This window comes from Triticum dicoccoides, chromosome 5A (assembly GCF_002162155.2).
Source record: "Triticum dicoccoides isolate Atlit2015 ecotype Zavitan chromosome 5A, WEW_v2.0, whole genome shotgun sequence".
NCBI classification, from domain to species: domain Eukaryota; kingdom Viridiplantae; phylum Streptophyta; class Magnoliopsida; order Poales; family Poaceae; genus Triticum; species Triticum dicoccoides.
Window position 1 is genome coordinate 466,676,193 of NC_041388.1, and position 27,650 is coordinate 466,703,842.

The window sequence follows — 27,650 nt, forward strand, 5'->3', positions numbered from 1 at the left end:
ACACGAAGCTCCAGTTCGTCAGCTCACGCCGGTTTGTCAGTTCACCCCGGTTCGTCCAACAACATCAGCGGAACCAGGGGTTACTTCCAGTTCTTTGGGAGTGCCATGTCTTGTCCCAGTGTTGCGCAACATACGGTTACCCAAGGATTTCAAGGGCCCGCATAAGGTGTCGAATTACACCACTGATTTATCCCCTGAGTCATGGGTGGAGAGTTATGAGATGGCAATGGAGATGCTGGATGTGGATGAAGAGGCATGTGGCAAATACTTTACCATGATGTTGGAGGGAACAAATCACACGTGGTTGAAAAATCTGCCATCCAACTCTATTGGATCATGGGCTAAGTTAAGGACCCGGTTTATCCAGAATTTCAAAGATATGTGCAAGCAGCCCATGTCCATCATGGACATAGCTACCCGTGTCCAGGAGTAAGGAGAATCAAAAACCCACTAGGAGCGTCGGGTTTCGGAGATTTTGCATTCGTCAGACCGCATCAACGCTGACACGGCCGTTCTAACATTGGAAGGCAATTGCCGGTTTGCGCCTTTGAAGCTGAAATTGGGACGGCTTAAACGCCATTGTAATGACATGGGAACACTTATGGCGGCTCTAGTGAAGTATGCTGACTCTGATAGTACCAAGGACCCCGAGTCTGAGGATGACAAGACAGGGAAGGGAAAGAAGAGCGGCAACACCAAGGGACAGCAGCATAATCCGGTAGGTCATGGGAACAATGGTAAACGCAAGGCAGACAATAGCTTGGACTTTATGGCTAACACCAACGCCCATGATAACGGTCAGCGGCGTAAGGGTAAACCAGCTCAGCGGGGTGGAGGGTCAGGCCCCAATCTAGAGCGCCTGTTAAATCAGCCTTACCCAAAGCACGGATCAAAGGAGAGACCCGCTACGCATCTTTGGAAAGATTGCTTCATTATGCGGGAGTTCAAAAATTCAAATCTTTTTCAATATGATAATGGACCGCACGGCGGTTCAGGAGGCAGTTTCCATGGGCCGGGTTATGGTGGTGGCAGTTCCGGTTCAGGGTTCCAGGGCAACCAAACCGGACATGGCAATCAGAACAGCCAGGGCAACCAGGGAGGTTACAACCATCAGGGCAATCAACAGCAGCAGTAATCAGGTTATCAGACCAATCCAAAACAGTTGAATAGTGGGCAGTATCATGTCTTCACCACTAGCCTACGTAAACGCGATTAGAAGCTTCATAAAAGAGCTATGAACTTTGTTGAACCAGCGGTACCTCGTTATCTGCGCTGGTCTCAACAACCCATCCTGTGGAGTCGAGAGGATCATCCACCCCGGGTTGACAATCTGGGTCATCTGGCTTTAGTGGAGACACCCCAGGTTGGGGGGTATTGATGAGGACATCAATACAATCGTTACACCCACAGCCCCTGCTGCTATACATACTGGACCAATTACTAGAGCTCGTGCACGCCAACTAAATTACCAGGTACTTTCGTTTCTTGGTAATGATTCTAATGTTCATGAGAATATGATGCTGCCTAAATTGGATACATTTGTTTTGCTTACAAATGAAGGGCCTAGCTTGGAGAAGGATGAACATTGGAACAAGAACAAGCATGGAGATGATGCCATGCGCAAGGGGAACAAGAACGGAGTTACAAGTGATGATTTCAGGACTTTGAAGCCACCATAATGGGTGCATGAAGCCTTGGACGAAATATACAAGATGCCACTTCATAAATTTCGTCCCGAGGCTATTTTAGGTGCTGCGTCACCTTATTATTGGGCCAGGCCCATGTAATTTCGAAATACATAAGTATAGGCTATTTTTAGAGTCCGTATGTGTGGGGAAACAAGAGATAGGGTTGATTTCGGACCCCTCCACCAAGGGCCACGAAATTCCCCCCTCTTCCTCCATATATACAGCCCTTAGGGCATCGTTTAGACTTTGGGTTTTGTTTAGATTAAAAGTTCGCCATAGCTGCAACTTCGCGTACTTCGTTTGTGTTCAACGACCAGACAAAGGCGTCACAGAACCCCACCTTGATCAATAAAGCTTTCATCTTATATTCGCAATATCCAGATTGCAATCTCAGTTTCTTGCTTGTTCTTTGTTTGCTCGCAGGAAACAGACCCTCGTGGTCAGGTTGATCGTGCTCCAGCGTGGTCAATAACCTCTCGGAGTTGGTTTAGCCATTGCTAAGGCGCGACGTCCTCGCACGTTCGTAGTCGGATCGTCAAAGTCGACTTCCACCAAAGCGAAATCCACCATCTCATCGAAAGACGGGACACCTTTGCCTCTATCAAGTGGTATCAGATTTCCAGGTTGCTCGGTGAGATTTTACAGTTTTTCGTAGTTTAGATCGAGTCTGTTCTTCATACCTATAGTCCACGAAAAAGCCACAAAAAAAATTTAGGGTTAGTTCATCATATCCGAACCAATTTGAGCCTTTGCATAATCTTTTTAGGGTTTTGCTTTGTTGAATTTGCGGTTGCATCGTCGTGTCTAGTTGCTGGTCTTAGAGTCTAGTCTTTTAGAGTTTCGAGTTCTGGTCATAAGTTGTCACGCCGCTGCCGCACCATCATCATCACCCCTGCCATCTACCACGACCGCTTATCCACCACCGCTTCGAATCCGTATCCATATACCACCACAGCTGTCATATACCACCACCGCTGCCATCTACCACCATATATCCACCACCAATCCGAGTTCTTGTCATATTAGGTTTGTTTTCGAGATCCATCTAGATTCCGATTCGTGTTTCCTTGCCGGAGTAGGTTTCGGAAAAAAAAAGAGTCGGGAAACCACGCTCCGTTTAGGCCCAAAATTTTTCGAAAACGCATTTTTCGAAAAAAATTCTGGCTATCCTATTTTTAGGTGTTTCTGAGTGTTTTGAGACAGGTGCCATTATAGGAAGTTTTTTTTGACCCGTTTCCAGTTTTTGGGTCCGGGCAGTCAAAAAAAAATTGGTCGAAAAAATTTCGTGCCCATCCTGTCAGTTTGAGCTAGGAAGAGTTTTGAGACACTCGCCATTATAGTGATTTTTCGCAAAAAAAAACAGCGAAAAAAAGAGCGCAAAAAAAAAGAGCGAAAAAAAATTCCAGAGTGTGCTTTTCCCTTGTTTACGTGCCCCGCCGTGATTTTGTTGGTGTTCTAGGCTCGCGTCTCTAGCACAGTCTAGCCTAGGACCAGCACAGTACCGTCGTTGAGCGTTTATTCAACTTTGCATCTCTGAATTTATTATTGCTGACCCTTTTTGCTACCATATTATAAGCCTTCCCAGCTCCACATACATCTACGTCGTGCGTTTGACTCTCCCTGGTAATCGCTCTATCCAAGCTTTGAGAGTTTTGACTACAACGGTTGCCGATCACCACCTGCTGCTGGGTAAGAACTGGTAAGAATTTGAGATTCGCTTGAAGGATTTGTGACACCCACCACCACCACTTGTTCATAGTCTGTAGGATCATATTCTTGTGTGTTTCTATTGCTGCTAACCATGCCGGGATCACAAGCCGACGAGATTGACTGGGAGAATTTATCGAACAAGGAGCTTCATGATAAGTTTCAACAAATGATGACTGAACAGGTGCAAGATGTGCTGAACAATTTTGAAGAGGCCATGGAGAAGATCACTAGCCTTGAGAAGACGTTCGAAACAAAGCTCGATAACAAGTTTAATGAATTGCTCGCGCGTCTTCCACCACCACCACCCGCTGCACCTAACGCACCTCTCCAACAACAACAACAACGACTACCTCCACGTCGCGAAACAGACCTCCGCCGAGCAAGCCGTGTTCCTCTTGCGTTTGGCCAAACTGTTGGTGCTGCTGTTGATACTTCTGTGGCTCCTGCTGCTGATGCGGAGGAGGATGATTATGTGGGAGATTATGAGGATGAGGTTGATCAAAATCAGCACTACGTGCAGCCACCTGTACCACCACCAGCAGGTCGACCTCAGGTATATATTCGTAATGGTAGGCCTGCACCACCACCTCAGGTACGAGATGATGTCCATATTCCTAAACTGAAATTGAATATTCCACCATTTGAGGGTAGATATGTTCCTGATATATATCTTACTTGGGAGTTAGAAACTGAACAACGATTTACATGTTTACAATATCCTGAGGAGAGACGAGTTGCTACTGCTGTTTGTGCTTTCACTAGTTTTGCATGTGTATGGTGGTCTGAACATTGTAGATTATATCCTATTCCAACTACTTGGGCTGCTTTGAAAACTGCTATGCGTACGCGTTGGGTTCCACCATATTATCAACGTGAATTGCTTCAAAAATTGCAGCGTTTAAGGCAAGGGAAAAATTCTATAGAAGAATATTATCAGGAATTACAAACTGGCATGATTAGATGTGGTATTGTTGAGGAGAATGAAGCTATGCTTGCACGTTTTCTGGGTGGATTAAATAGAGAGATTCAGACCATTCTAGACTATAAGGAGTATACTAATATCACTCGTTTATTCCATCTTGCTTGTAAAGCTGAACGTGAAGTGCAGGATCGACAAGCATTGGGGCGAACTAACTTTTCTGCAGGCCGACCTTCATCGTGGACACCACGTGCATCTTCTACTTCAACTGCACCAGCACCTCCATCCGGTGCCACCTCCAGCCGTGATACAAGAAAACAGGCACAACCACCATTATCTACCAAGAGCGCACCTGCGGGGCCTGCACAGCGTTCTTCTTCTTCCATGGCATCAACAGGGCACACAAGTGATATTATTTGTCGTCGTTGTAAGGGAGGAGGTCATTATGCGAGAGAATGCAAATCTCTGCGTGTGATGATTGCTACCGCGGATGGTGGATATGAGTCCGCTAGTGACTATGATGAGGAGACTTTGGCTCTTATTACACGTGAAGAACATGGTGGAGATGATTCTGATCATGAGACGCAATACATGGCTCCTGAAGACGCTGACAGGTATGAATGTTTAGTTGCTCAACGTGTTTTGAGTGTGCAGGTCACACAAGCTGAGCAAAATCAGAGGCACAATTTGTTCCATACCAAGGGAGTTGTGAAAGAACGTTCTGTGCGCGTCATCATAGATGGAGGGAGCTGCAACAACTTGGCTAGCATGGAGATGGTGGAGAAGCTATCTCTCACCACAAGACCACATCCACATCCTTACTACATCCAATGGTTCAACAACAGCGGCAAGGTTAAAGTAACACGTACTGTTCGTGTGCATTTTAGTATCTCTACATATGCTGATTATGTTGATTGTGATGTGGTACCTATGCAAGCATGTTCCTTATTACTTGGTAGACCATGGAAATTTGATAAAAATTCTGTACACCATGGTAGAAACAATCACTATACTCTTGTTCATAAGGATAAAAATATTACTTTGCTTCCTATGACTCCTGATTCCATTTTGAAAGATGATATTAATAGAGCTAATAAAGCAAAACAGGAGAAGAATAAGAGTGAAAATCAGATTGTGGCAAAAGAATTTGAGCAACAAATGAAGACTAATAATAAATCATCTAGTGTTGCTTCTGAAATTAAATTGAAAAGTGCATGTTTATTTGCCACCAAATCTGATATTGATGAGCTAGATTTCAGCAAATCTGTTTGCTATGCTTTTGTGTGCAAAGAGGCATTATTTTCTTTCGAGGACGTGCCTTCCTCTTTGCCTCCTGCTGTCACTAACATTTTGCAGGAGTTCGCTGACGTCTTTCCACAAGATGTGCCACCGGGATTACCGCCTATTCGAGGGATTGAGCATCAGATTGACTTAATTCCCGGTGCTTCACTGCCAAACCGTGCACCATACCATACCAATCCAGAGGAGACAAAGGAGATTATGCGTCAAGTACAAGAGCTTCTCGACAAAGGTTATATACGCGAATCCCTTAGTCCTTGTGTTGTTCCTATTATTCTAGTGCCGAAAAAGGATGGTACATCACGTATGTGTGTTGATTGTAGAGGCATTAATAATATTACTATTCGATATCGTCATCCTATTCCTAGGCTCGATGATATGCTTGATGAATTGAGTGGCTCTACAATATTCTCCAAAGTTGATTTGCGTAGTGGATACCATCAAATTCGTATGAAATTGGGAGATGAATGGAAAACAGCATTTAAAACTAAGTTTGGATTATATGAGTGGTTAGTCATGCCTTTTGGGTTAACTAATGCACCTAGTACTTTCATGAGATTAATGAACGAAGTTTTACGTGCTTTCATTGGACGATTTGTGGTAGTTTACTTTGATGACATATTGATTTATAGCAGATCTTTGGAAGAACATTTGGAACATTTACGTGTTGTTTTTATTGCTCTACGTGATGCACGTTTGTTTGGTAACCTTGGGAAGTGCACCTTTTGCACCGACCGAGTATCTTTTCTTGGCTATGTTGTTACTCCACAGGGAATTGAAGTTGATAAAGCCAAGATTGAAGCTATTGAGAGTTGGCCACGGCCCAAAACGGTCACACAAGTGAGGAGTTTTCTTGGCCTCGCTGGATTCTATAGGCGTTTTGTGAGAGATTTCAGCACCATTGCTGCACCTCTCAACGAGCTTACAAAGAAGGATGTGCCTTTTGTTTGGGGTACCGCACAGGAAGAAGCCTTCACGGTATTGAAAGATAAGTTGACACATGCTCCTTTACTCCAACTTCCTGATTTTAATAAGACTTTTGAGCTTGAATGTGATGCTAGTGGAATTGGATTAGGAGGTGTGTTATTACAAGATGGCAAACCTGTTGCATACTTTTCTGAAAAATTGAGTGGGCCTAGTCTGAATTATTCTACTTATGATAAAGAATTATATGCTCTTGTTCGGACTTTAGAAACATGGCAACATTATTTATGGCCCAAAGAATTTGTTATACATTCTTATCATGAATCTTTGAAACATATTAAAAGTCAAGCTAAACTGAATCGTAGACATGCTAAATGGGTTGAATTCATTGAGACTTTCCCTTATGTCATTAAACACAAGAAGGGAAAAGAAAATGTTATTGCTGATGCATTGTCTCGTCGCTATACTATGCTTTCACAACTTGACTTCAAAATATTTGGTTTGGAGACCATCAAAGATCAATATGTGCATGATGCTGATTTTAAAGATGTAATGCAGAATTGTAAAGAAGGAAGAATGTGGAACAAGTTTGTTGTTAACGATGGATTTGTGTTTCGTGCTAACAAGCTATGCATTCCAGCTAGCTCCGTTCGTCTTTTGTTGTTGCGGGAGGCGCATGGAGGAGGATTAATGGGACACTTTGGAGTGAAGAAGACGGAGGACGTACTTGCTACACATTTCTTTTGGCCAAAGATGAGACGGGATGTTGAGCGTTTTATTGCTCGCTGCACTACATGTCAAAAAGCTAAGTCACGACTCAATCCTTATGGTTTATATATGCCTTTGCCTGTACCTAGTGTTCCTTGGGAGGATATATCTATGGACTTTGTTTTAGGTTTACCTCGAACAAAGAAGGGGAGGGATAGCATATTTGTTGTCGTGGATAGATTCTCGAAAATGGCACACTTTATACCATGTCATAAAAGTGATGATGCTGTTAATGTTGCTGATTTGTTCTTTCGTGAAATTATTCGCTTGCATGGTGTGCCAAATACTATTGTTTCAGATCGTGATACTAAATTTCTTAGCCACTTTTGGAGATGTTTATGGGCTAAGTTGGGGACTAAACTGCTTTTTAGTACTACTTGTCACCCCCAAACTGATTGATGAGGACATCAATACAATTGTTACACCCACAGCCCCTGCTGCTATACATACTGGACCAATTACTAGAGCTCGTGCACGCCAACTAAATTACCAGGTACTTTTGTTTCTTGGTAATGATTCTAATGTTCATGAGAATATGATGCTGCCTAAATTGGATACATTTGTTTTGCTTACAAATGAAGGGCCTAGCTTGGAGAAGGATGAACATTGGAGCAAGAACAAGCATGGAGATGATGGCATGCGCAAGGGGAACAAGAACGGAGTTACAAGTGATGATTTCAGGACATTGAAGCCACCATAATGGGTGCATGAAGCCTTGGACGAAATATACAAGATGCCACTTCATAAATTTCGTCCCGAGGCTATTTTAGGTGCTGCGTCACCTTATTATTGGGCCAGGCCCATGTAATTTCGAAATACATAAGTATAGGCTATTTTTAGAGTCCGTATGTGTGGGGAAACAAGAGATAGGGTTGATTTCGGACCCCTCCACCAAGGGCCACGAAATTCCCCCCTCTTCCTCCATATCTACAGCCCTTAGGGCATCGTTTAGACTTTGGGTTTTGTTTAGATTAAAAGTTCGCCATAGCTGCAACTTCGCGTACTTCGTTTGTGTTCAACGACCAGACAAAGGCGTCACAGAACCCCACCTTGATCAATAAAGCTTTCATCTTATATTCGCAATATCCAGATTGCAATCTTAGTTTCTTGCTTGTTCTTCGTTTGCTCGCAGGAAACAGACCCTCGTGGTCAGGTTGATCGTGCTCCGGCGTGGTCAATAACCTCTCGGAGTTGGTTTAGCGATTGCTAAGGCGCGACGTCCTCGCACGTTCGTAGTCGGATCGTCAAAGTCGACTTCCACCAAAGCGAAATCCACCATCTCATCGAAAGACGGGACACCTTTGCCTCTATCAACATTGGAGCAAGAACAAGCATGGAGATGATGGCATGCGCAAGGGGAACAAGAACGGAGTTACAAGTGATGATTTCAGGACTTTGAAGCCACCATAATGGGTGCATGAAGCCTTGGACGAAATATACAAGATGCCACTTCATAAATTTCGTCCCGAGGCTATTTTAGGTGCTGCGTCACCTTATTATTGGGCCAGGCCCATGTAATTTCGAAATACATAAGTATAGGCTATTTTTAGAGTCCGTATGTGTGGGGAAACAAGAGATAGGGTTGATTTCGGACCCCTCCACCAAGGGCCACGAAATTCCCCCCTCTTCCTCCATATATACAGCCCTTAGGGCATCGTTTAGACTTTGGGTTTTGTTTAGATTAAAAGTTCGCCATAGCTGCAACTTCGCGTACTTCGTTTGTGTTCAACGACCAGACAAAGGCGTCACATAACCCCACCTTGATCAATAAAGCTTTCATCTTATATTCGCAATATCCAGATTGCAATCTCAGTTTCTTGCTTGTTCTTCGTTTGCTCGCAGGAAACAGACCCTCGTGGTCAGGTTGATCGTGCTCCAGCGTGGTCAATAACCTCTCGGAGTTGGTTTAGCGATTGCTAAGGCGCGACGTCCTCGTTCGTTCATAGTCGGATCGTCAAAGTCGACTTCCACCAAAGCGAAATCCACCATCTCATCGAAAGACGGGACACCTTTGCCTCTATCAGGTATAAATTTACCAAGGTGCTTATGGATGGAGGAAGCAGTATCAATATCCTTTACTATGAAACCTTTCGTCGCATGGGGTTAACAGATAAGAATCTTAAACCGTCGAACACGGTGTTTCATGGGGTAGTGCCTGGTAAATCGGCATACCCAGTTGGTAAGATAGCTCTGGGGGTTGCTTTCGGAGACGGTCATGATTCAATATCAGTGGTGTTGACTTTTGAAGTGGTGAAAATCAAGAGTCCATATCATGCCCTGTTCGAACGGCCGGCTTATGCTAAGTTCATGGCAAGGCCTTGTTATATTTATTTGCAGCTTAAGATGTCGGGTCATAAGGGGACCATCATGGTGCATGGAAGCCGGAAGATCGCTTTGGAATGTGGAGAGGGGGATGCAGCTTATGCTGAGTCGGTTTGTGCCACGGAGGAGCTGAAATTTTACAAAGACAATGTTGATCCGGCAAATATGACTTCTCTGAAAAAGCCAACTACTGAGCATGATCCGGCACTGAAGTTTAAATCGGCTAAGGAGACTAAACTAGTTGACTTTGTTCCTGGCGATTCATCCAAGCAATTCAGCATCAGCGCTAACTTGGATCCAAAATAGGAAGGCGCGCTCATCGAGTTCATCCGTGAGAACTGGGACATCTTTGCATGGAAGCCTTCTGACATGCCAGGTGTACCGAGGGAACTCGCTGAGCACACCCTTAATATAGATCCTAAGTTTAAACCGGTCAAGTAGTTTCTTCGCCGCTTCAACGAAGAAAGGCATAAGGCTATTGGTGAGGAGGTAGCCCGGCTCTTGGCGACAGGGTTTATTGTGGAGGTCTTTCACCCTGAGTGGTTAGCTAATCCGGTGCTGGTACTTAAGAAAAATGGCACTTGGCGTATGTGGGTGGATTACACAGATTTAAACAAAGCCTGTCCAGCTGACCCCTTTACTCTCCCGCGAATCGATCAAATTATTGATGCTACAGCAGGTTGTGACCGTTTGTGTTTTCTGGAAGCTTATTCTGGTTATCATCAGATCAAATTGGTAGTTAAGGACCTGGAGAAGACAGCCTTCATAACTCCCTTTGGAGCCTTCTGCTATGTATATATGCCTTTCGGGCTCAAGAGTGCCCAGGCAACTTATCAGCGTTGTGTTCAGAATTGTCTACATAAACAGATTGGGCGCAACGTACATGCATATGTGGATGATATTGTGGTGAAATCCAGAAAGGAGGAGGCGTTGATAGGTGACTTGAGGGAAACTTTTGATAACCTCCGGGTTTATAAGATGATGCTTAATCCGGCCAAATGTGTCTTTGGTGTACCGGCAGGCAAGCTTTTGGGTTTTCTGGTGTCTAACAGAGGGATTGAAGCTAATCCGGAGAAGATCACATCTATCACGTCTCTGGCTAAACCGGCATGCATTAACGATGTTCAACGTCTGGCGGGCCGGATTGCAGCCTTAAGCCGGTTTATCAGTCGCCTTGGAGAGAAGGCTATCCCTTTGTATCAGATGCTAAAGAAAACAGATCACTTCGTCTGGAGTGATGTTGTTGATGAAGCACTTGCAGATCTGAAAAGACAGTTAGCCGAGCCACCTGTCCTTGTGGCTCCGGTTGATAAGGAGCCTTTATTGCTATATATGGCTGCTAATGCCCGAGCTGTTAGTGTGGCTATTGTTGTGGAGCGCAAGGAGGCTGGGAAAGAGTATCCGGTTCAACGGTCGGTTTATTATATCAGCGAGGTGCTTATAGAGTCCAAACAGAGATACCCACATTGGCAGAAACTGGTGTATGGAGTTTTTATGGCAAGCCGGAAGCTCAAGCATTATTTTCAAGGGCATCCTATCACAATGGTCAGTTCAGCCCCACTGGGAGATATCATCCAAAGCAGAGAAGTAACTGGCCGGATTGCTAAGTGGGCTATTGAGCTTGGACCTCACGGGCTCAAATATACACCTCGCACAATAATCAAATCCCAAGCACTTGTGGACTTCATCAATGATTGTACAGAGTCGCAAGCACCGGAGGAATAGCCAGACAACACTTATTGGACTATTCACTTTGATGGGTCCAAGCAATTGGAGGGCTCGGGGGCTGGAGTCATATTAACTTCCCCACGAGGTGATAAGTTTTGTTACGTTCTCCGTTTAATGTTCCCTTGTACTAACAATGCAGCTGAGTATGAGGCCTTGCTCCATGGTCTTCGGTGGCTAAGGAAATCAACTTAAGCCGGGTTAAGTGCTTTGGTGACTCGGACCTGGTGGCTCAGTAGGTATCTGGCACTTGGGATTCCAAGGATCCACTTATGGCAGCATATAGATGAGAGGTGGATGCAGTGGCTGGTCACTTCAAGGGTTATCAAGTGGACCACATAGACTGGCGGAAGAATGAAGCAGCAGATGCTTTAAGTCGCTTAGGCTCTCAACATAAACCGGTGCCACCCAATACCTTCCTCGATGTACTGCATAATCCGTCGATAAAGATACCTACGGAGGAGGATTTGGTTGTGCCTGACACGGAGGCTCAATTGGTGGCGGCTCTTCATGTTATTCCGGATTGGACGGTCCCGTACCTGGCATACAGGAACCGGGGCGAGTTGCCAAACGACGAAATCTTGGCCCGGCAGATAATCTGGCGATCCAAGTCAATGACCATTGTCAATGGGGAGCTACATCATTGTAGCGTCAAAGGAGCATTTCAGCGTTGTGTCTCCCCTCGAGAAGGTTGTGAGATCCACGAGGGAGATTGTGGTCACCACGCCGGTTCAAAATCCTTTGTGGCTAAGGCTTTTCGTTATGGCTTCTATTGGTTGACGGCTCATGCTAATGCTGAGGATTTGGTAAAGAGGTGTGATGGTTGTCAAAAGTTTGCACGTCGTGCCCATGTTCTGGCCCAAGAGTTAAGAATGATTCCCATAACTTGGCCGTTTGCAACTTGGGGGCTCGATATGGTTGGACGTTTTAAGAGGTGCAATGATAAGAAGACTCACCTGTTGATAGCAGTTGATAAGTTTACCAAGTGGGTAGAGGCAGAGCCAGTCAGTAAGTGTGATGCAGCCACGGCGGTTCAATTCAGCAAAAAGGTGATATTCCAGTTTGGTTTTCCACACAGCATTATCACTAATAATGGTACTATTCTGTCGAAGGGTGCTATGGAGGAATTTTGTCAACGAGAGCACATCCGGCTTGACGTGTCATCACTGGCTCACCTCCAATCTAATGGTCAGGCAGAAAGGGCCAATCAAGAAATTTTGAGAGGTATCAAGCGCCGACTTATGGTTCCTTTAAAGCGGACGCTGGGTTGTTGGGTGGAGGAGTTACCTTCCATGTTATCGAGCATCAACACCACACCAAACATATCTACGGGTTACACGCCTTTCTTCATGGTTTACGGAGCAGAAGCAGTTCTCCCTAGTGACATACGTCATGACTCACCACGTGTGGCGGCTTATGTTGAAGCTGATAACGAGAAAGCATGTCAGGACTCATTGGACCTATTAGATGAGGAGCGTGGTCTTGCGGCAAGATGTTCAGCGATTTACCAACAAGATTTCCGATGTTATCACAGCCGCCGGGTTAAAACCAGGACTTTTCAAGATGGCGATCTGGTGCTCCGGCTCATCCAGGATCAGACTGATATGCACAAGTTATCCCCACCTTGGGAAGGGCCTTTTGTGGTCGGCAAAAAATTGCACAATGGATCATACTACCTTATTGATGTTCGAGAGCACAAAGACTCACGTAAATCAGAGGAGGAGACCCAGCGGCCGTGGAATATAGCTCATCTTCGGCCTTATTATACTTGAGCCACATGCTCTTCTTATGTACATATTTATGACAGTGTATATATTATAAACCGGAGCCTCAGCTAAAGCGGGGTCTCTTTTCTTTTTACATAATGTGTGGTTACAGGGGGGCTTCTACTAATAAAGCGGAGTTCTATTAACTTGGCTTATAATGCCACGCAAATAAAAAAGGGAAATCACTAGGGGGCTTGGTTGTATTCACACCATAGTTATACCTCCTGATAGGCTAAAAGCCAAAAGGAAATTATGTGGACCAAAGAGATTTTGTTGCAAAAGCACAACTCAAACATAGGTACCACTGAGCACAGCTCAAATATTGCTTGGGGGCTCCTTGCTTCTCAAAGAACAAATAGTTTGTACCCTTGCAATAGGCTATCAAGCCAGGCTTGGAAGCCAGGTGTATTCACCTAAAACCCCGGGTTATCCTGCCTCTTTAAGTAAACCTCTCCATCCAGGTAAACCTGGTATGACCCATCGAATGTTTGACAAGTCAATCTCATATACCCTGAACTTGTCAAAGTTAAAATGATGATTGGTTAAAGATTGAGGTCCATCTTAAAAGGCTTTGAAAAATGGTTTAGCTCAGTGGCCTGGCAGCCCATGAAAAGCCTCGATTTAGGGCCTGGCAGCCCATGAAAAGCCTTGCATATTCTTCTGGTATTTTTTGCAATATTTAACCTCTTTTGATAAAGGATTTATGAACATTTTCTGATAAACCGGTGTCTATTACAACCCGGCATGGCTTTCAACGCTAAGTTGTTAGTACATGATCAGTTACAATCCGGTATTAATTTGATCCGGTCTGGTTTTGGCTAGAAGTCACCAGAATTATATGAACGAACCGGTGTTTATCATAACCCGGTACGGTTTTGATATGAACCGGCAAGGATGAAAGGAGTCATCAATACTCCAGATTGGTGTTATCACCCTTATTATAGCAACAGTTGGTCATCCAACGAGATATATCACAGGTATCATCTATTTTATATCTGGTTATTACAGTCTTGGTTATACATCCAGGCTATGTATATATTTTGGGCATCATGACCCGTCCAGTGGTAAACCACTAGGACACTTTCAAGTTCTTATATGCAGGAACAAATTAAATAAAGCCGCAATTGACTATGCATATAATAGATCCCAAGGGCATGGCGAGTTCTCAGTATCAAGCACAATAAACATGCTCGATGGCATAACAGATAAGTGTTTAAACTAGCCTATTACAAGGTACTTTAAAAGCCCACACGAAATAATTGTTTCAATAACAAGTGGCAGACTGCGACAGATAAACCGGCCTCTGGTTTAGGATTCAGCATCTGGACGACTTGAAGATTGAGGATCATCTTGAGTTGGCGCATCCTCCTCCTCTCTACCTAGTGGCTGGAAATCAATCGTCGTCCAACCGATTACAGTTAAAGCTTGGAACACAGCCTCTTCACTTATAAGGTTGGAAGGATCAATGTCAGGGGCATAAGTGTGCTTACGAATTGGCGGAACAAGATCTTCTACGTCATGTATTGCTGCAGGATATATCTTCTGATCAGCATCATAAACCGTCTGGTAATGAGACAGATCCGTTTCATCCGCCAATTTGCTTGCAATGGGTCACAGCTCCCTTGTCAGCCTTCAGAGATCATCATTGTTGAATTCTGGACCATCTTCTTTTACGCCGGGATAGCCTTGGCCAATATCTGCCGGTTCAAGATCTGGAATCCACGCCTTGGTCCGGATTAGTGCAGTCAGTGCGCCTGACCTTGCAGCTGATCTCTTAAGTTCATCCAACCGGCAGGCAACATGGACAGCTTTTCGATGGTTTCTTTTATCATCGTTGGAGGAGGCTTGTTATAAGCAGCAGTGCAAATAGCTCGTTGGGATTCGGAATACAGCTGTTCTATCAAAGTATAGGCAGCCTCGAGCTTCATCCGCATGTCGGAGCCCAGATGAGTAATGCGGGTCCCTGTCATGGTAAGCATCAGTAAACCGACCATTGATGAGATAGTATGAATTGAAAAAACTTCATATGAGGATACTTACCAAATACAGCAGAGGTCATGGCATTAATCTGCCGCTTTAAGCCGGTCAGTTCTTCAACGACCGGTTTCAGGGCCGCTTCTGCGTCTTCGGCCTTCTTTGCTAAAGCGGCCTTTTCTGTGTCCCAAACTGCATGCTCCTTCTTAAAGGTTTCCTTCAGCTTCTCCATGGTTGCTAAGGCATTAGTCAGTTCTTCCTTGGCTTTGGAAGCCTCCGCTTGCTGAGATATAATGTTCTCCTGAAGGTTAGCGGTTTGGGCATCCTTCTTACTCAGTTCAGCCTACAAAGACAAGATATATCATCAATGGGCTATGTATATTTGAAGTACCAAGCTTATAACAAGTTATGCACTTTGTACTTGAGGGCTAATGCATATTTGCTCTGTTATCAGAAATTTTTGCAAGTCCCAAGTACAATGCAAGCATTATCCTTCACACTTGGGGGCTAATGTACATCTGTTCAAATTGAAGCATTGGTTAAAGACCCGGTTTACCTTGGAAAGATAAACCAGCCCTTGGGGACTACACAGGAGAAAAGTACAAGAACACAATGATAAAGTACCGGTTTATTTTAAAGACCACTTGACATGGGAAAGATAAGCATGCAAGGGTTAAGATATTACAAAAGTCCCGATTTATGATTGCCATCATAAACCGGCCCTTGGGGGCTACTAGAGTTGGTACTTACAAATTGGATTTAAGAAAGGAAAAGTGATGAAAGTACCTCATAGCGCTCCTTCATCAGATTCACTAAACCGGCTTCATAGTCACGGTTTGTGTGCAGACGGTTTAGAAAGATAGAGTGGAGTTCTTGAGCACTGAGGTGGGCATAGCTTGATAAATCGGTGCTCCATTTCCCTTTTTCCATTACAATACATTCTTCCTTAGCACTATGTTTGGATAAAACAACAGGGTTGCCAGGAGAGGTATGGCCAACACCAGTGATGATAACATCATCTTCCTTGTCAGCAGCAGTCTTCGTTGGAGTTGTTGGGATATCAGTAGCCTTAGCCGGACTAGACGGTCCATCATCATTATGGACCGGACTTGTCGGTTTATCGACAAGGTCTGCTACTTCAGTTTCTTCTTGCTCATTCAAATCATGATTTGGAGGGGGTGGTTCATCAAACACAGTGTTCGCATGGGGACCTTCCGGTTCTGCAGTTTGCTCCGGTTCAATAATCAAATCATTAGACGGTTTATTCGCCCGAGCTTTCTTGATGGGTCTAGCCTTGGCTCTAAAAAGGAAAAGATGCAAGGATGTTACAACATGCAAATATAAAGCGCCAAAAGATTCAGTTAAAACTTACCCAACAACGGTCTTAAGAGGAGGGAGTTGTGTGGGCGTCGACTCGCCAGAGGATGAATGAGGCGTTCCCTGATGATTTGAATCGGACGGATTAAGAGGTTGTCGGATAACATACCTTGGGATAAGAGGTATTAGAAGTGGGTGAGGCCTCAGGTCGATGTTTCCGAACTGGAGTGTCCGGTAAACCGCCTGAGGTGACTACTTGGCCGCTGTGCCGGGTTGTACGGCGAGCTTCGTGCTGCTGCTTCTTCAAAAAGAAATTTTGGGTCCAAATGAGCAAGAGGATGAGAAAATTTTATTTTCTGGATTGTTTAACGGACTTTCTGTGTTGATCGAGTGTTTGAACCGGAGGAAGGAGTAATTACCTCTGCGTCATCAGCCTGGCTACCTTCAGCGTCATCAGCCTGGCTACCTTCTGCGTCATCCTGATAATAATCGTTGTCAATGAGGTGTATAAAAATGAACCGAGAGAGTCAAGTTCTACCACTACGTCCGGATCATCAGGATCATCGTCAAGGTCAAAATCGATGGGTTCAATTGCCTTCTTCTTGGCAGGCTTCTTGACCGCCTTCGTCTTAAGCCGAGGGGTTTTTGCCGTTTTGTCTTTAGGTTGCTTTTTCCAAAATGGATCATTGCCTTGTCAAAAGATGGATAGAAAGTATTAAAGATTGCACAGTTAAGAATATCAGGTATAAAGCAGAGCCAATGCAATGCTTACAGCTGGCGGTTTGTTCTTGGTATAGAAGGGACTTAACCCGGTCGAACTACAGACAGCCTCCGATTCATTCAATATCTTCTTCACAGCCTCAGTATTCAGCTTCTTCCAGCTGGATATTAATGTCACGTTGAGGGTCATTTTCATCACCGGTATAGTCGCACATTAAATCGGAGCGAGGACATAAGGGTAATATGCTCCATGAGATCCAGCAGCAAACAAAATCAACTCCTGTCAGACCGTTAGCCATAAAGGCCCTGAGCTTAGAGAGCTGTGGAGCATAAGTAGCCCGTTCTTGAGTACTCAACCGCTGCGGAAATGGATGAGTGTTCGTAAGCCGGTGGGGACGGTAACCCGGCAGAGGATTTTCAGCATCAAGGGAAGTGTCTTTACAATAAAACCAAGTATGGTTCCATTCTTTCGGATGGCTATGGAGTTTGGCATGAGGGAAACTGACGTCTTTCCTCATCTGAATTGAAACACCGCCCAATTCGGTATTGGGCCCATCCAGAAATTCAGTACGGCGGTTCAAGTAGAAGAAGTCCTGGAATAGCTCAAAAGTTGGCTCCTCTTGCAGGTATGCTCTGCTTCACAAAATACTTGAAAATTGCAAATGTTGGACACATAATTTGGTCCAATGTCTTGAGGGTGAATCTGGAAATTGGCAAGTACGTCAAAGAAGAATTTGGATCCTGGCGGTTTAAAGCCGCGACCTATGTGGTCAACAAACACTACCACTTCACCATCTCTGTGGGTAGGAGGGTTTTCTCGACCGGGGACACGCCACTTGATTTCACTCCACTTCGGTAAAGTGCCAATCTTGACACATCCTTCCAATTGCACCTCAGTAACCTGGGAGGGGACCCAGTTACAGGAATAAAATTGTTTGGCCATTGTAAATGAAGAGCTGGAAAAGATTAATGTCGGTTTACGATTCGTAATTGACAAAGCATAAAACGTAACTGGGTAAAGAGAAAGGAATTTAAGCAGATAAAATGGTTAAATCGGAGGCTGATGCAGTTATGAATGGTAAAGCGATAAGCAGAAGCAAAGGTATATGCATGTTGTTAAACCGGAGTTTTCCGATGGAAGAAGTGCAAGAATAAATGAATCGGCGGTTTAGGAGGGGACTAATGGTATATGCCGGATTATCATACTTCCAAAAGTTAAACCTCCTATATTGGTATGAAGAGTACAGATCTACAAATACCTAAGTGAAGGAAAACAAGTTTCACAAGAGTTATATGATGATTCCAGATGTGTGGTATGGCAGAAAACTAGAATATATTCAGACCTAAATTTCGGATACCAGTTCATCAGGTTCAGATGAGTTTTTCCTATATGAAGGGGATGGTCTGCTAAGGAAAAGTGAGATTATGGCTACGGTCGCACAAAGAGCTAACAGATCTAACTAGTCTTTGATGCTACTGGGAAGGAAAGAGAAGAACATCACCGGAGCTTCGATGAACTCCGATGAACACTGAAACCCTAAGTGGATCTACAAAGAAAAGGGGGAAGACTTGCCGAAGTTGTTGAAGCAGAGGAGGTGCGTCGCGTTTTTCTGATCCAGTCAGGTTGATGCAGCGGCCGACGATGAGGCAGAGGTACAGCTCGACGACAGTGGCGGCTCTTGGGTGCAGAGTTGTCGCGAGGAGGAAGAAGAGACGAAGGGGCAACGGAAGGAAAAGGAAGGGGTCCTCCGCCCTATTTATAAGGACAAGGATATAAGCGACAGGCACGGGAATTGAGGAGCCCAAAAATGGATAGATAACGAGATTGTTGCCTCGATTGTCGGATGCTCATTAATAAATGGGGTATCTTCGGCTTTAAATAAACAGGTGATGTCACAGCAGTTTACTACAAATCCGGAGGATGATGTCAGGGCAGTTTACAAGATTTATGCGAAAGTGCAAGGGCAGTAATTTTTCTAAGTATTAAGGATTGATATGAACAAGTTCAAAACAATCTGGGGCCTAATGTTGGGGATATTACTACTGGACGTAAACCGGCCAGGAGTGGCCGGGTTAACTCTATGAGGATTAGAAGCCCAGGAAGACAAAGGATGGTGGCGCTTTATGAAGGCCCAAGGCCCAAAGGTGGGTTAAGGACTATAGATATAAACCGACATTATCATGTAATTTGTATTGTAAGATAGGAGGAATAGAGACCGAGTTGGACACATTGATGATCCGGCCTCGGGACTCTGTAAACCGACGGGTGTCGACCTATGTATATGAAGGGACGACCCGGCGGCGGTTTAGGGACAACACACAACAACTCAAGAGCCAGGCAAAGCGGATTCGCTCCCTGGTCATCGAAACCCTAGCAATTCCATAACAACTGGAGTAGGCCTTTACCTTCATCGTAAGGGGCCGAACCAGTATAAACCTCTCGCGTCCCTTGTCCGCATTAAACCCCTTTAAGCTAACCCGTAGCGATGGCTCCACGACTAAGTCCTCTCACAAGGACATCTGCCGTGACAAAACCACGACAGCCTTCATGGCAGTGGACAAACGGTGGAGTCACATACCAAGCAACAATCCCCCGAAACAGTTTCAGAAACGGAGCTTTGAGCAAAGAGATCAAAATCCGCGGGTTTGAGCTCAAGAACACGGGAGAGAGAGCAATGGAGATTTTTTTTCTGGAGGTAAGTGATGATGTGGGATAAAGAGATAAGTGAGGGGGCCCACGTGGGGACCACAACCCACCAGGGCGTGCCTGGGGGTGCTGGCGCGCCCAGGTAGGTTGTGCCCACCTAGTGCACCTTCCTCTGATGTTTATTGCACCAAAAATTCTAAAATATTCAGAAAAAAATCGTGTAAAATTTTCAGGGCATTCTGAGAACTTCTATTTTGGGTTCATTTTTATTGCACGGGAAATTTAGAAAACAAACAAAACATGGCATTTTATTTTATTTAACTAATAAAAACAGAAAACAAAAGGTAAGGACAGAAGGTAGTGCTTACTAAATTTATCAACTTCATACCGTTCAAAAATCATCCATTAATAAGGTTGATCAAGTCTTATTAACAACCACTTTCGATTAGCATGAAACCGAAGAACTTTCATAAATCACTAACTTACCTCAATGGGGATATGCATTTCCCCAACAGTAAGCATTTCATATTTATTTTTGACAGTAGGTAGAGGTATTTGAAAACTTCCAATAGTGATTGTTGGAGATTTTTCAATGACATTAAAACCATTCACTTGGAATTGTTTCTTCAGAAAATGCATCGTATGCTCATTACCATTGATATGAAAAGTGACCTTGCTTTTATTGCAATCAATAACAGACCCTGCAGTATTCAAGAAGGGTCTATCAAGGATAATCGACATGTTGTCGTCCTCGGGCATCTCAAGTATAACAAAGTCAGTCAAAATAGTAACATTAGCAACAACAACGGGCACATCCTCACAGAAACCGATACGTATGGCAGTTGATTTATCAAACATTTGCAAAGATATATCAATAGGTGTGATTTTATTCAAGTCAAGTCTTTTATATAAAGAGAAAGGCATAACACTAACACGAGCTCCTAAATCACACAAAACAGTTTTCACATAATTCTTTTTGATAGAGCAAGGTATAGTTAGTATTCCCGGATCTCCAAGTTTTTAGGTACTCCATCCTTAAAAGTGTAACTAGCAAGCATACTGGAGATTTCAGCTTCCGCTATTTTTCTCTTATTTGTGATGATGTCTTTCATATACTTTGCATAAGGAGGCATTTTCAAGATATCAGCCAAGCGAGTACGCGAAAAGACTATCCTCAGCATTTTAGCAAAGCGTTCGAATTCTTCATCATCATTCTTTTTAGTTGACTTGGGTGGAAAAGGCATAGGTTTTTGAACCCATGGTTCTCTTTCTTTACCATGTTTTCTAGCAACAAAGTCTCTTTTGTCATACCTTTTATTCTTAGGTTGTGGGTTATCAAGATCAACAGGTGGTTCTATCTCAACATCATTATTTGGTTCTTTATCATCGGTTGGTTGAGAGTCTTCATGAACCTCATCATTATCTTTTTCATTATCATTAGGTGAGTGTTCATTACCAGATTGAGTTTCAGCATCTGAGATAGAAGTTTCATTTTCATTATCAGGAGGTTTTTCTATTTCAGGTTCACTAGAAGTGTGCAAAGTCCTATCATTTTTCTTTTTCTTTGTCTTTCTAGAAGGACTAGGTGCACTAGTGTTAGCTCTTTGTGAATTTTTTTCAATTCTTTTAGGGTGTCCCTCAGGATAAAGTGGTTCCTGAGTCATTTTACCTCCTCTAGTTGCAACTCTAACAGCAAAGTCATGCATGTTATGATTCATTTCATCAAGCAATTCTCTTTGTGATTTAGCAACTTGTTCTAATTGAGTTTGAACCATAGAAGCATGTTTTCCAATGCCTATAACATCATATGATATTCTAAATAACAAGTCACTCAAGCGAGCAATCATATCAGAATTGTATTTCAATTGTTTCATAACATTTGCATTGAAGTGAACTTGTTTTCTAATATAGTTTTCAAACTCATAAAGGCATTGACTAGGATGCATATTGTGAGGATTATCATTATCATTAAACTTCATAAGAGAATTTACCTCCACCACCTTAGGCAGTGGTGGTGTATTAAGCCCGTGTATTTCTTCAATAGGACGTAATTTTTAACATCCTCAGCTTTAATACCTTTTTCCTTAATAGATTACTTTGCCTCTTGCATATCTTCAGGACTAAGATATAATATACCCCTCTTCTTCGGAGTAGGTCTAGGAGGTGGTTTAGGAATAGTCCAGTCATCATAGTTTTCAATATGTTATTCAATAATTCCTTAGCTTGTCCAACATTTTGTTCCCTGAAAACACATCCAGCACAACTATCTAGGAAGTCCCTAGAAGCATCGGTTAGTCCATTATAGAAGATATCAGTATTTCATTTTTCTTAAGAGGATGATCAGGCAAAGCATTAAGTAACTGGCAAAGCTTCCCCCAAGCTTGTGGGAGACTCTCTACTTTAGTTTGAGCAAAGTTAAATATTTCCTGTAAGGCAGCTTGTTTCTTATGAGCAGGAAAATATTTTTCAGAGCAATAGTAAATCATATCCCGGGGACTACGCACATAGCCAGGAGCAAGAGTATTGTACCAAGCTTTAGCAAACCCCTTTAATGAGAAAGGAAATAATTTGAGAATAAATTAATAGCGAGTTTTCTCATCATGAGTGAAAAGGGTGGCTATATCATTCAACTTAGTAAGATGTGCCACAACAGTTTCAGTTTCATAACCATGGAAAGGATCAGATTCAACCAAAGTAATTAACTCTGGGTTAATAGAGAATTCATAATCCTTATAATCAATAAAGATAGGTGAAGTTGCAAACTTAGGATCACACTTCATTCAAGCATTCAGAGATTTTTCTTTATACTTGTGTAGTAATTTCTGTAGATCATCTCTATCATTGTAAGCAAGAATATATCTAGTTGTTTCTTCACTCATAACTAGGAAGGCTACTTCTAGCAGGTGTTTTAGGAGATTCAGTTTCAAGCTCATCATCAGATTCAACAACACCATGTTGTATAACTCTAGCAATTTGTTTATTAAGAAATTCACCAAGTGGCACATCATCATTATCAAGCAAGGTACTAGCATCATCATAAGCATCATTCATAGTAGAAGTAGCATCATCAATAACTTGCGACATATCAGAATTGATAGCATGTGGTGGTGTTGCAAGTTTATTCATAACAGAAGGTGAATATAAAGTAGAACTGGATGGTAGTTCCTTACCTCCCCTCCTCCTTGAGGGAAATATCTTAGTCTTAGTATCCTTCAGCTTCATCGTGATAGTATGATAATAATCCCAAGTGACTCAACAAATATAGCTATGCTCCCCGGCAACGGTGCCATAAAAACGTCTTTATAACGCACAAGTATAGAGGATTGTAACAATTTTCGATGGTAGAGTATTCAACCCAAATTTATAAATTCGACACAAGGGGAGCCAAAGAATATTTGAAGGTATTAGCAGCTGAGTTGTCAATTCAACCACACGTGGAGATTAATTATCTGTAGCAAAGGGATTAATAGCAAAGTAGTTTGATAGTTTTTATAATAGTAGCAACAGTAACAGTACGAGTGATAGCAGTAATTTTGTAGCAAGTGTAACTGTAAGTGCATCTAGTGCCACCCCTAGTTGGTTTTGGAGTATTGACGACAAACCTAGTTGAGGTACTAATGTGTTTGTGAGAATTGCAGGATAACACAGGTAGAAGTCCCTCATTGATTCGGTTTTACTGCCAGAGATGACCCCTAAAAATGTATGAAGACATTGAAGTCAAAGGTGGTCTATGAAGATATTCACATTGAAGACTATGACAAAAGAAGACACATTATGAAGCCTATGGAGCTCGAAGACTTAGATCTTGCGTAGTTCTTTTCCTTTGTGTTGACTCATAGGATCCACCGTACTGTTAAGTGGGGTCCAGGAGAACCAGTTAGAATGACTGAAGTGATGCCTAAACCAAAAACCTATGTCTTCGAGTGAAGACAATGAGAGCGAATCTTGTCCAGAGCCGGACAAGTCAGCTTTGCTTGTAGCCCAAGTAAAGTTGCCATGAGAGTTTGAAATCTGACCGTTGAGACACTGTTAGTTCCTTAGTGACCCAGGGTCATTTCGGACAAATCAGGTCGGGTTGCCAAGTGGCTATAAATAGCCCACCCCCTACAACCATAAATGGTTGGCTGCTCAGATTTCAGTGCATGGCTTTTGTCGTTTGAGAGCAACCCACCTCGAAGCCTTTGAGAGAGAGAATTCCTTGCGAGGATAAAGCCCTAACCACCCAGAGCCAGAGAACAATGGGCATCACTTAAGTCTTCTTGTCTGTGTGATCTGAAGACTTATTACACTTGAGGACTGTGCATCCTCCAGACGGTTAGGCGTCGCATTCAGAGCATCCAAGAGACATTGTGGATTGCCAGTGAACGAAGTCTGTGAAGGTTTGGGAGTCTACCTTGAAGACTTACCAGAGTGATTGGGCGAGGACTAAGTGACCTTAGCTCAAGGAGAATACGGTGAGGACTTGGTGTCCTGAGCTGCATGTTCAGGACTGGGTGTCCGGGACTGTGTGTCCTAAGGTTTAAATACCTAGCCGCTCCAACCAGACGTACAGTTGTCACAGCAACTGGAACTGGTCCAACACATCATTGTCTTCAACGAGTCACTGGTTTCATCTTCACTTCCTCTTACTTACTGTTACTCATTGTGAAGCCATTGCATGCTTGCTATATCTTTTGTCTTCACAACATAACTGTATGATTTGTTTGGCTTCATAACTTCTTCCTACCTGATCCTTATTACACTATAGCTACTTGTCATTGTGCTTTCACTCTATTGAATACTTGACCATGGCTTGCCTAGTGTAATCTAACTTCCGCTGCATAGTGATAGGCATATCTCTACTGATTGTCTTCATAACTTCCACGTTTTGAAGACTTTCATAAAAATCGCCTATTCACCCCCCCTCTAGTCGACATAACGCACTTTCAATTGGTATCAGAGCAAGGTGCTCTCTTGTTCTGTGTGATACGGTTTAACCACCTGGAGTTTTAGCTATGTCGACTGCAGGGATAATCAAAGTCTCCGCTGCGTGCCCCGTCTTCGATGGAACTGAATATCCCTACTGGAAGAATAAGATGCGCATGCATCTTGAAGCCATTGACGTCGACCTATGGTATGTCGTCGAGAACGGCGTTCCCAAGGCTGGAGAAGGTGTCACTGCTGCTGATGTCAAGAAGTTCACTCAACTGGACTCTACTGCCAAAAATATCATCTGTGGTCATCTGACAAAAGGACAGTATGGCCGTGTGAGTGCCTTGAAGACATCCAAGCTGGTCTGGGACTGGCTCTCCAAGGTCAATGAAGGCATCTCAACCCAGAGAGATCAGAGAATCAGTGTTCTTCGCAACCTATTCAACCGCTTCAAGCGAAACGACAATGAGAATGTCCGGCACACATTTGACCGGCTCACTGACATCACAAATGAACTTCAAGCCCTCGGCGCCACTAAGATCACCAAACATGAAATCGTCAAGACGCTCCTGAGATCACTTGATAGTTCATTTGACATCCTAGCCCTAATGGTTCAAGAACGTCCTGATTTCAAGACACTCGATCCGTCTGACATACTTGAGAGGCTCAACACACATGAGTTCCAGCTTTCTGAGAAAAGAGATATCTACGGTCCAAACTATGGGCGAACTCGTGCCTTGAAGGCAAAAGCTGTTTCCTCATCTGAAGAAGAATCTGACAGTAGTTCTCATGATCCTGAAGACATTGGAAGGGAACTTGCAATGCTTGTGAAGAAGTTCCAAAAATTCACCAAGAAGAAAGGCTTCACGATCAAGCTCAAGGAATGATGAAGCTTCTGCTCATGACTACAAGAAGAAAACATGTCACAAGTGCAAGAAAACTGGACACTTCATCTCTGAGTGTCCACAGTGGGACAATGAGAATAGAAGGAAGAAAAGAGCAAGGAATATGATTCTGACGACAAGAAGAAGAAGAAATACTCAAAGTCTTATTCCAAGTCTTCCTCAAAGTCTTCATCACACAAGAAGAGCTCATCTGGCAAGGCACGTGCGTTTGTTGGCAAGGAAATGGATTCAGAGGAGGAGTCCGCTTCTGAGGAGGCAGAGGTGGAATCTGAGGAGGAGTCTGATTCTGGCATTGCGAGTCTGGCTACAGCATACGTCGCCAAGTCCATCTTCAACACTGAAGACAATGACTTCATCACCGACACTGATGCAAATGACAAGAACGACTCCACTCCTACCTGCTGCTTCATGGCACGCGGTGCCAAGGTAAACACACGCACTACTCGCTATCGAACATCTAGTGACGATGACTCTGACTGTGATTCAAAACCCAGCTACAAAACACTTGCTAAAATTGCAACTGAACAACAGAAAGCTATGGAACATATTCAAAAACTGCTAGACAGAAGCGATGATCTGTTGGGTGCTGAAATGACTCGATCTGAATCCTTAATTGAAGACATAAAAAATCTTCACGTTAAGTATCAGGAACTTGAAGACCGTCTTGATACTCTCTCAACAACTCATGAAAAGCTTTCCTATGATTATCTTCAAAGGAAGCAAGAACTTGAGAAATTGAGAGCGGCTCATGAAGATCTTCAAAAGGAAAACGAATCACTTCGTGCCAAACAGATCAGTTCCGCTCAGGAAGGATTTGAACCACCATGTCTTAAATGCCTTGAGCGTGATAATGCTACTTCTGTTGCTGATTGTTCCACTTCTACTGCTGTTGCAATATCTTCAACTGTTGATATGGTAACTAACCCCTCTGCTGAGAATACCACTGGTATTGCTGATGAGAATGCTAGGTTGAAGACATTGCTTGAAATAGGGATGTACAAAAGTCTTAAAGGACATCAGACATTATGTGATGTCCTCAAGAAGCAGATTCTGAACCGAAACCCTAGGAAAGAGGGTGTTGGGTTCGTAAGGAAAATAAATGCAGATGGCTCTTACTGGAAACCTGAGCAGTACCCCAAAACCACATGGGTTGCTGCAAAGGAACCTTCAGCAGATCCATCCAATTTATCTGGCTTCACATGTGCTAACCCCATTATTATTGATGAATCCTTTGATGCAAACTATAAACTGTTTAAGAATTAGGATGGTGAAGTGTTTGCCAGGTACATTGGTACTAACTGCAGGAATGGACCGCCTATGAAGAAGATCTGGGTTCTGAAAAAGTGTCTGGAAAATCTTCCTGTGAATGTCTTCATGACACCTCACTTGAAGAAGACAAACCTCAAACCAAAAGCTTCATACGGTCCAAAGGCTTCATACAAATAGAGGACTCACCCGAGTCACACTAACGCAAATGTTTTGCAGGGAAACCATACTCAGGCATATGAATATGAGAGCGGTTCATTGAACCGTCATGTTCATATGACCAAAAATTATTCTGCTTATTCCTATGAGTATTATTGTCCACCTGCAAGACTGTTTGCTAAGGCTTCAAAGCCAAAATTCTCAGATGCTGCACTTAGACTTATTGCTTCTAAGCCACCCTTGAAGATGTGGGTGGTTAAGAAAGCTTAACTCTCTTTTGCAGGGAAAGGTCTCCAGCAGAAAAACAAAATCTTCTGACGCTATTGCTGGGGACCTTAAAAATCTTGTAGGGCGCAAGATAAAATGCCCGAATGGCATCATTATGTACTTCGTTCCTGAATCGCATGCTACTCTCCCTATTAGTCCTAATCTGGATCTAAGTTTTCATAACCCACTGGTTCGTCAAATGTTTTTGCTTCACAATTCTCTTCATGAAGCCTATCCCCCTAACTGCACTGTAGGGTACGACACCAGCGTCTTCAAAGTCTTCAGAATGGATTATTGACAGTGGGTGTACAAATCACATGACTGGCAAAAGAAGCCTTCTTATGGACTCAACCTTACGTCCAT